The sequence below is a fragment of the Bufo gargarizans genome, chromosome 2 (assembly GCF_014858855.1).
Source record: "Bufo gargarizans isolate SCDJY-AF-19 chromosome 2, ASM1485885v1, whole genome shotgun sequence".
Lineage (NCBI taxonomy): Eukaryota > Metazoa > Chordata > Amphibia > Anura > Bufonidae > Bufo > Bufo gargarizans.
This window is the reverse complement of record NC_058081.1, coordinates 533,835,684-533,844,506: the sequence shown is the minus strand read 5'-3', so window position 1 is coordinate 533,844,506 and position 8,823 is coordinate 533,835,684.

Here is an 8,823-nt window from a genome sequence, read left to right as displayed (position 1 = left end):
ATTTAGAGACCCAGAAGTTGAATGGGGCCGAACCATCAGTCAGTACGTGGAGGGGTGTGCACACGTACTGTTCCACCATGTTAGTGAAATGTTGCCTCCTGCTAACACGTTGCGTATCAGGTGGTGGTGCAGTTAGCTGTGGCGTGTTGACAAAAGTTTTCCACATCTCTGCCATGCTAACCCTGCCCTCAGAGGAGCTGGCCGTGACACAGCTGCCTTGGCGACCTCTTGCTCCTCCTCTGCCTTGGCCTTGGGCTTCCACTTGTTCCCCTGTGACATTTGGGAATGCTCTCAGTAGCGCGTCTACCAACGTGCGCTTGTACTCGCGCATCTTCCTATCACGCTCCAGTGCAGGAAGTAAGGTGGGCACATTGTCTTTGTAGCGTGGATCCAGCAGGGTGGCAACCCAGTAGTCCGCACAGGTTAAAATGTGGGCAACTCTGCTGTCGTTGCGCAGGCACTGCAGCATGTAGTCGCTCATGTGTGCCAGGCTGCCCAGGGGTAAGGACAAGCTGTCCTCTGTGGGAGGCGTATCGTCATCGTCCTGCCTTTCCCCCCAGCCACGCACCAGTGATGGACCCGAGCTGCGTTGGGTGCCACCCCGCTGTGACCATGCTTCATCCTCATCCTCCTCCACCTCCTCCTCATCCTCGTCCTCCTCGTCCTCCAGTAGTGGGCCCTGGCTGGCCACATTTGTACCTGGCCTCTGCTGTTGCCAAAAACCTCCCTCTGAGTCACTTCGAAGAGACTGGCCTGAAAGTGCTAAAAATGACCCCTCTTCCTCCTCCTCCTCCTCCTCCTCCTGGGCCACCTCCTCTTCCATCATCGCCCTAAGTGTTTTCTCAAGGAGACATAGAAGTGGTATTGTAACGCTGATAACGGTGTCATCGCCACTGGCCATGTTGGTGGAGTACTCGAAACAGCGCAACAGGGCACACAGGTCTCGCATGGAGGCCCAGTCATTGGTGGTGAAGTGGTGCTGTTCTGTAGTGCGACTGACCCGTGCGTGCTGCAGCTGAAACTCCACTATGGCCTGCTGCTGCTCGCACAGTCTGTCCAGCATGTGCAAGGTGGAGTTCCACCTGGTGGGCACGTCGCATATGAGGCGGTGAGCGGGAAGGCCGAAGTTACGCTGTAGCGCAGACAGGCGAGCAGCAGCAGGATGTGAACGCCGGAAGCGCGAACAGACGGCCCGCACTTTATGCAGCAGCTCTGACATGTCGGGGTAGTTGTGAATGAACTTCTGCACCACCAAATTCAGCACATGCGCCAAGCAAGGGATGTGCGTCAAATTGGCTAGTCCCAGAGCTGCAACGAGATTTCGCCCATTATCACACACCACCAGGCCGGGCTTGAGGCTCACCGGCAGCAACCACTCGTCGGTCTGTTGTTCTATACCCCGCCACAACTCCTGTGCGGTGTGGGGCCTGTCCCCCAAACATATGAGTTTCAGAATGGCCTGCTGACGTTTACCCCGGGCTGTGCTGAAGTTGGTGGTGAAGGTGTGTGGCTGACTGGATGAGCAGGTGGAAGAAGAGGAGGAGGAAGCCGAGAAGGAGGAGGTGGCAACAGGAGGCAAAGAATGTTGCCCTGCGATCCTTGGCGGCGGAAGGACGTGCGCCAAACAGCTCTCCGCCTGGGGCCCAGCTGCCACTACATTTACCCAGTGTGCAGTTAGGGAGATATAGCGTCCCTGGCCGTGCTTACTGGTCCACGTATCTGTGGTTAGGTGGACCTTGCCACAGATGGCGTTGCGCAGTGCACACTTGATTTTATCGGATACTTGGTTGTGCAGGGAAGGCACGGCTCTCTTGGAGAAGTAGTGCCGGCTGGGAACAACATACTGTGGGACAGCAAGCGACATGAGCTGTTTGAAGCTGTCTGTGTCCACCAGCCTAAATGACAGCATTTCATAGGCCAGTAGTTTAGAAATGCTGGCATTCAGGGCCAGGGATCGAGGGTGGCTAGGTGGGAATTTACGCTTTCTATCAAATGTTTGTGAGATGGAGAGCTGAACGCTGGCGTGTGACATGGTTGAGACGCTTGGTGACGGAGGTGGTGGTGGTGGTGTTGGTGGTACATCCCCTGTTTGCTGGGCGGCAGGTGCCAACGTTCCTCCAGAGGCGGAGGAAGAGGCCGAGGCGGCAGCAGCAGAATAGGCCGAGGCGGCAGCAGCAGAAGAGGTAGCAGGGGGAGCCTGAGTGACTTCCTTGGTTTTAAGGTGTTTACTCCACTGCAGTTCATGCTTTGCATGCAGGTGCCTGGTCATGCAGGTTGTGCTCAGGTTCAGAACGTTAATGCCTCGCTTCAGGCTCTGATGGCACAGCGTGCAAACCACTCGGGTCTTGTCGTCAGCACATTGTTTGAAGAAGTGCCATGCCAGGGAACTCCTTGAAGCTGCCTTTGGGGTGCTCGGTCCCAGATGGCGGCGGTCAGTAGCAGGCGGAGTCTCTTGGCGGCGGGTGTTCTGCTTTTGCCCACTGCTCCCTCTTTTGCTACACTGTTGGCTCGGTCTCACCACTGCCTCTTCCTCCGAACTGTGAAAGTCAGTGGCACGACCTTCATTCCATGTGGGGTCTAGGACCTCATCGTCCCCTGCATCGTCTTCCACCCAGTCTTGATCCCTGACCTCCTGTTCAGTCTGCACACTGCAGAAAGACGCAGCAGTTGGCACCTGTGTTTCGTCATCATCAGAGACATGCTGAGGTGGTATTCCCATGTCCTCATCATCAGGAAACATAAGTGGTTGTGCGTCAGTGCATTCTATGTCTTTCACCGCTGGGGAAGGGCTAGGTGGATGCCCTTGGGAAACCCTGCCAGCGGAGTCTTCAAACAGCATAAGAGACTGCTGCATAACTTGAGGCTGAGACAGTTTCCCTGGTATGCATGGGGGTGATGTGACAGACTGATGGGGTTGGTTTTCAGGCGCCATCTGTGCGCTTTCTGCAGAAGACTGGGTGGGAGATAATGTGAACGTGCTGGATCCACTGTCGGCCACCCAATTGACTAATGCCTGTACCTGCTCAGGCCTTACCATCCTTAGAACGGCATTGGGCCCCACCATATATCGCTGTAAATTCTGGCGGCTACTGGGACCTGAGGTAGTTGGTACACTAGGACGTGTGGATGTGGCAGAACGGCCACGTCCTCTCCCAGCACCAGAGGGTCCACTAACACCACCACGACCATGTCCACGTCCGCGTCCCTTACTAGATGTTTTTCTCATTGTTATGGTTCACCACAACAACAAATATATTATTTGGCCCAATGTATTGTATTCAAATTCAGCGGGATATAAATTTGAGGCCTAGTATTTAGGCGCTGGGTGACCGGTATGGATTTAGTGACAGAATTAGACTTGGAAATGCACAGAAGCGTGTGTGTGAAGTTATTCTGAATGACCCTATGTGCACCTTCAATATGATCTACCCTTTTAGGGATAGATTTCAAATAGCTCTGATATAGCAGAAACGACTAAATTATGAAATTGCTAAATTGGGAATTGTATTTCAACCCAGAACAAAAAATGTGCTTTGACGGACACTAAATAACTTTCCCAGCCACAACAGGACAGCGGTAACGAGAGATTTAGCGGGATATAAATTTGAGGCCTAGTATTTAGGCGCTGGGTGACAGGTATGGGTTTAGTGACAGAATTAGATTTGGAAATGCACAGTAGCGGGTGTGTGAAGTTATTCTGAATGACCCTATGTGCACCTTGAATATTATATACCCTTTTAGGGATAGATTTCAAATAGCTCTGATATAGCAGAAACCACTAAATTATGAAATTGCTAAATTGGGAATTGTATTTCAACCCAGAACAAGAAATGTGCTTGAACGGACACTAAATAACTCGCCCAGCTACAGCACTAGGGACAGATTTAGCGGGATATAAATTTGAGGCCTAGTATTTAGGCGCTGGGTGACAGGTATGGGTTTAGTGCCAGAATTAGACTTGGAAATACACAGTAGCGGGTGTGTGTGAAGTTATTCTGAATGACCCAATGTGCACCTTGAATATTATATACCCTTTTAGGGATAGATTTCAAATAGCTCTGATATAGCAGAAACCACTAAATTATGAAATTGCTAAATTGGGAATTGTATTTCAACCCAGAACAAGAAATGTGCTTGAACGGACACTAAATAACTCGCCCAGCTACAGCACTAAGGACAGATTTAGCGGGATATAAATTTGAGGCCTAGTATTTAGGCGCTGGGTGACCGGTATGGATTTAGTGACAGAATTAGACTGGGATATGGCCAAAAAATAAACAGACTATTGCTGGTTAAATGCACTTGGTGTGACAGCTTCACCCTGATGTAGGCTTTAGCCAAAAAACAACCACACCATTGAGGGTTAAATGCACTTGGTGACAGGCGCAGCTTGCCCCTGATTTAGTATATGGCCAAAAAATGAACAGACTATTGCTGGTTAAATGCACTTGGTGTGACAGCTTCACCCTGATGTAGGCTTTAGCCAAAAAACAACCACACCATTGAGGGTTAAATGCACTTGGTGACAGGCGCAGCTTGCCCCTGATTTTGTATATGGCCAAAAAATGAACAGACTATTGCTGGTTAAATGCACTTGGTGTGACAGCTTCACCCTGATGTAGGCTTTAGCCAAAAAACAACCACACCATTGAGGGTTAAATGCACTTGGTCGCAGCTTGTGCTGGCGCACCACAAGACACAAAATGGCCGCCGATCACCCCAGAAAAATGTGACTGACAAACGGTCTGGGCAGCCTAAAAACAGTGAGCAATTGAGGATCAGCAGCTCAATGATCCACAGCTGCAGATCGATCAGTTAATCAAGTCCTTTGGAGGAGTTAATCTGCCTAATCTCGCCCTACTGTCGCAGCCGCAACCTCTCCCTACGCTAATCAGAGCAGAGTGACGGGTGGCGCTATGTGACTCCAGCTTAAATAGAGGCTGGGTCACATGGTGCTCTGGCCAATCACAGCCATGCCAATAGTAGGCATGGCTGTGATGGCCTCTTGGGGCAAGTAGTATGACGCTTGTTGATTGGCTGCTTTGCAGCCTTTCAAAAAGCGCCAAGAAAGCGTCACAAAAGCGCGAAGAAAGCGACGAACACCGAACCCGAACCCGGACTTTTACGAAAATGTCCGGGTTCGGGTCCGTGTCACGGACACCCCAAAATTCGGTACGAACCCGAACTATACAGTTCGAGTTCGCTCATCCCTAACAGTGACCTCTAAAGTACCCCATCTCCTTTTCACAATAACTCACCCCCTTAACAGTGACCTCCACAAAGCTACATTCCCTTAAAATGTGACCTCTACAACACCCTAGGGTTGGACGATATAAAAAATATTCAGACGATAACGATATTAAAAAATTTATCGCGATAGCAAGGAGGCGTTGCACTGTATGGGGGGCCACAAGGAGGCGTTGCACTGTATGGGGGGCCACAAGGAGGCGTTGCACTGTATGGGGGGGCGACAAGGAGCGTTATAATAAGGTCTTATGGGAGCGAGGAGGAGGGAGAGCCGGGGCGGCCGCTGCGGGAAGTAGTAAGTTTATAACTTTGTCATCAGACAGAACGCACTAGTGAGGCAGCCGCAGGAAAAGTCTCTCCAGAGACAGTACTCACACAGCGCCCGGCACTGGTGGGTGACGACGGTGAAGATGTCAGATGGTGGGTGGAGACTTGACTAAGGGAGGCGGAGCAAGAAGGAGGCAGGCCAGGAGCAAGAGGAAGAGCAAGGTGCAGGGGCGGGCGGTAAGTGATCAGTCAGTTCCTGAAGGCGAGTTGTTAGAAGCGGGCGGACGCACGTTTAGAAGAGGTCAGCGCACAATGTGCGCTGACCTCTTTGATGACGTCACAAAATACTGCGGTATTTAGGAAACAGCGATATCGCCATATCGCCGTTTTTTTAATACCGCGGTATATCGTGATACCGGTATATCACCCAACCCTACAACACCCTGCCCCCTTAACAGTGACCTCTAAGGCACCCACCCCTTAACACTGACCTCCATAGCGGACCGCCCCCTTAACTGTGACCTACACCGGCCCCTGCTCCCTCTAACAGAGACAGTGCCCGCACCTTTAACAGTGACCTCCACATCATCCCACCCCCTTAAGAGTGACCTCCACAGCAGCTGATGTTTTGATCCAAACCTCAAATGTACTGCCTGCATGCTAGCTACAACTGTATTGCCATCCTCAGGAAGGCAATACAATAACAGTGGCCTCTACAGAAATCTGCCCCTTAACACTGACCTCCATAGTGGACCCTCCCCCTGTGACCTCCACAGCAGTCTGACCGTAGGGTGGCCAGAGGTCTGGTTTTAGGCCGGACAGTACGGCTTTCAGACTCCCTGTACTCCCTCCGACGCAGGGCCTGGACGGACACAGGGATGTCCTTTTGAACAGTTCACTCTCAGACAGCAGCACTGTGCTGTCTGAGAGTTAGCTGCAGAAAGTCACCCTCCCTTCCACCCCTGCAGCTGACAGAAGTTGATTGTTAACTTAATTTTTTCAATCCCCGTCGGTGGGGAGTGGGCGTGGCCTGACTGAGACAGGGGGCTGGGTTTTTAAGTCTGTCTTTTAAGGGTGGCCTGATTGGCCACCCTACCTGCACCTGAACTGCCACCTCGACAGCAGTTCACAGTGTCACCTTCACAGTGTCATCAACAGAGCCCTGCCCCTCTAAAGCTGACCTACAGCAGCGGGCTGGGTTGTTATGGAAACCTGGTGCAAAACTGTGTGTATGTGGAGACTAAGAGCCAGTGAGCTTCTATTGGCTAATAAGGGTCATGTGACCAGTCTTCTATTGGCTAATGCATTTTTTGGGGAAATATCTCAGGAACGAAAAGTGTTAGAGAGCTGAGACCCGGTCTAAAACCTTCCCGGACACCTGATGTACCTGTGTGCCAAATTTCGTGATTGTAAATGCGACTGTGTGGATTCCTTTAGTGGACATACATACATATACACACACACATACAGATGTAGCAGGGTTAACACTCAAACTCTTAATTCAAATTTTTTAAATCATCGTGTTATCTTGAAACAAAAGCCATTAAAAAGCAATTGAAGGTGTTTGCTTAGTTTAGATAACACATATCAGAAATCTCAGAAAGCATGAGTGTTAACTCTACTACATAAGTACATACACTCAGCTTTATATATTAGATATTGAGCCATTCTGTCACAAAGTGTTGACTCAGGGGCATTGCTAGGTTAAAAAATTCGGGGCCTGGGCCCCTGATGTTTTGTCCCAAACCTTAAATGTACTGCCTGCCTGCTAGATACAACTGTATTGCCGTCCTCAGGAAGGCAATACAATTGAATCAAATGCACCGTAAGAGCTGAAGGACCTGTGGTGACATCACAGGTCATGTGACCAATAAAACAGGCAGTGGTTGAGAAGGACCTGCGATGATGTCACCATCATGTGACCAGTGCAGGAGAGGAGGGCAGTGAAGAGAAGTCCTGGGGGAAGAAGCTGTGGTGATGTCTGCTACATGAGGAGAGGTAAATGAAGAGAAAGGCAGAGCAATGCTGGGAGTTGTGGTTATTTAACTGGGACTGTATGTCAAGGCTGAAGGGAGCGATGTTATTTACATGGAACTATGTGTTAGAGGTGGCTGGGGAGGGGGTGATGTTATTTACATGAGACTGTATGTTGGAGGTGGCTGGGGCAGGGTGATGTTATTTACATGGGACTGTATGTTGATGGTGGCTGTGGGAGGAGATGATGTTATTTACATGGGACTGTATGTTGGAGGCGGCCGTGGGAGGGAGTGATGTTATTTACATGGGACTGTATGTTGAGGGGGTGATGTTTAAATGGGATTGCATGTTGGAGGCAGCTGGGGAGGGGGTGATATTATTCACATGGGACTGTATGTTGAGGAGGTGATGTTTACATGGGATTGAATGTTGAAGGCAGCTGGGGAGAAGGTGATGTTATTTACATGGAACTGTATTATGAGGAAGCTGTAGATAGAGAGGGATGTTATTTACATGGGACTGTATATTGGAGGAGACAGGAGAGATGGTGTGATGTTATTTACATGGGACTGTGGATGGTGGAGGGAAGAATATAACTACAGGGGGAACTGCAGGGGGCATTATAAATACTGGGGGCACTTCAGGGGTATTATAAATACAGGGGACATTATAGGCGTTCTTATTTCTACTGGGGGCTCTATAGGAGGGACTTATAGATCTGCCTTATTTCTACTAAGAGCACTATGGGGCCTTATTACTACTGAGGGGTCTGTAGAGAGTTTTATCACCCCTGGGGGAACAATAGGGGGCCTTATTTCCACTGGTGGCTCTGTGAGGGCATTATTAATGTTGGAGGGCTCTTCTACTAATGGGGCACTCTTGGGAAGCGTTATACCGGTTGGGGGCACTGTAGGGGGCAGTATTACAAACCGGATTCCCAAAAAGTTGGGACACTAAACAAATTGTGAATAAAAACTGAATGCAATGATGTGGAGATGGCAAATGTCAATATTTTATTTGTAATAGAACGTAGATGACAGATCAAACGTTTAATCCGAGTAAATGTTTGATTTTAAAGGAAAAATAAGTTGATTCAAATTTTCACGGTGTCAACAAATCCCAAAAAAGTTGGGACAAGTAGCAATAAGAGGCTGGAAAAAGTAAATTTGAGCATAACGAAGAGCTGGAAGACCAATTAACACTAATTAGGTCAATTGGGAACATGATTGGGTATAAAAAGAGCTTCTCAGAGTGGCAGTGTCTCTCAGAAGCCAAGATGGGTAGAGGATCACCAATTCCCACAATGTTGCGCAGAAAGATAGTGGAGCAATA